A 1,904-nucleotide genomic window follows, 5' to 3' on the forward strand; every position below is an offset into this window, starting at 1 on the left:
AAAAGAACGATGTCCAAATATCATTTTACGTCGACAAATTTACCTCTGGATTTCAAATAATGTCGTGAATTGTTAATTTTTCACTTCGTTTATGACATAACAAGCGACGTGGTAAAATTTTAAGACGACGATTTTTGAGTTGTTACGGACGAGTTCATGATCTAAGACGTCGTCTTTTGTAACGTTCAGGTTCAATATCTCGCCTTTTAGACGTCGGTATTATGGTACTGGAGTCGTGTTATTTGTAATTATATGTCGGCTCTTTATGCTTCTCCGACGTGATATCGTTAATAACTGTTTCACAATACCGTCGTCTTTCTTCAATTTTACTTTGCTGTTAGACGTCGGTAAATACAATGCCGTCGTTGAATGCTCCAAAATATCATTTTTTATTGACAATTTTATGAAAACAGACGTCTGTTTTTCACAGTTTTATGAGGACCGTCGTTTTATAATACTGAACCAGTATTTTATGTACTGATTGTTTTGTGGCCAAAACCTGCATAATGAAAGTGAAGAAAACACATTACAATTTATTACAAAATTAATGTCATACAGTAGTGCTGTTTAGGGCATAAGTAATTTCATAAATTACAAGAGCATCATTCAATCCATATATCTTCACACCCATCTCAAATATTTTGACTCCCAAACTCACCCACCAGTTCATCAAATGTGTCAACATTGGGCATCCCTCTAGTAAATGGCACACACTCAATTCTCACATCACCTAAGACATCATCACCAATAACATCATTATATTCTCTATTAGGCATTGATAACACTACCGACCAACCACGATGCATCGGGTTGTCAACAAAAAATACTTGTTTGACTTGAGAAGCCAAAATAAATTGGTCATTCCTATGTCCAATTTTACTCAAATCTACAAGGGTAAATCCAAGTTCGTCGACTATAAGGCCAGAAGTACTATCTATCCAATCACACCTAAAGACTGGGATTGTAAACTTTTGGTAGTCAAGGTCCCAAATTTCTTGAATGACACTATAAAACCCCATATTTGAGAGAATTAGGTTTTTATCCTTGGCACTAGCAACTTGCATGGTATGTGCAAGTAAATAAACTCCACTATTTTGAACTGTCCGCACATCATCTTGTGCCTTGATGTTAAATTTAACACCTTTAATAAGATAGCTCCTATATAATGGCACTGCCATGTTTGGACCAGCTGCTAGCCACCTTAAATTTTCTGATATGGCATGATTGTCTCCCTCATTAAGTTCACTTTGAACCTGCAAATTAATCATATCTTAATTCAATCTAACATAGAAAGAAGAAAATTAAAAGTCCAATATGTTATTGAATAACATATACCTTGAAGCGTAGCCATTGAATGAAAGTGCTATTGTGCTTATCTTGCAGCCACTTTGTTCTCTTTCTAAATTTTGGATAAGCGGCCTTGATGTGGATCATATGTTCCCTACATGACACGAAAAATTCAAGCATTACAGTCCCAAAAATATAAGATAAACATAAGGAATAATTTAAAATGGAAACTTAAAGAATAAAACTCATACTCGATATAAGGTAGGACTTCCTCCGTATTCTCCAAGACATATAGATGTGCTTGGTTCAATGTTGTGTAGATTTCAGCTGCACCAAAATGGATTAAGCTGCATCCTCAACTTGTGATACTCGCAAGTGCACGAGCCGTTCGGTAGTATAGCATATGTAAGTGCGAGGTCGATCCCACGAGGATTGGTGATTGAATGATTCAATTCATTTTCCCTACACAAAACAGAAATGAAAAAGAAAGGAAATAAATAAAACAAGGAAGAAATAACTCAAGCAAATAAGTTCCCAAGTTCAATTAGATTAACGAATTGATTCTAGCTAAAGTATGATTAAGCCATGGTGTTTGGTCATAACCTTGTGTTCCTAAT

The 1,904-nt window shown here is 35.4% G+C and overlaps 1 long non-coding RNA gene across 1 annotated transcript; it reads right to left on the reverse strand.

The window, feature by feature from the left end:
- Positions 1–513: 513 nt before the first annotated feature.
- LOC148297465 (uncharacterized) lies at positions 514–1,439 on the reverse strand. Its single transcript, XR_015835522.1, has 2 exons — positions 1,336–1,439; positions 514–1,253 (listed from the first exon to the last, which is right to left on the reverse strand). It is a non-coding gene; the product is annotated as an uncharacterized LOC148297465 (long non-coding RNA).
- Between the last annotated feature and the right edge of the window lie 465 nt (positions 1,440–1,904).

This window comes from Prunus avium, chromosome 1, assembly GCF_965620075.1.
Source record: "Prunus avium chromosome 1, drPruAviu1.hap1.1, whole genome shotgun sequence".
NCBI classification, from domain to species: Eukaryota; Viridiplantae; Streptophyta; class Magnoliopsida; order Rosales; family Rosaceae; genus Prunus; species Prunus avium.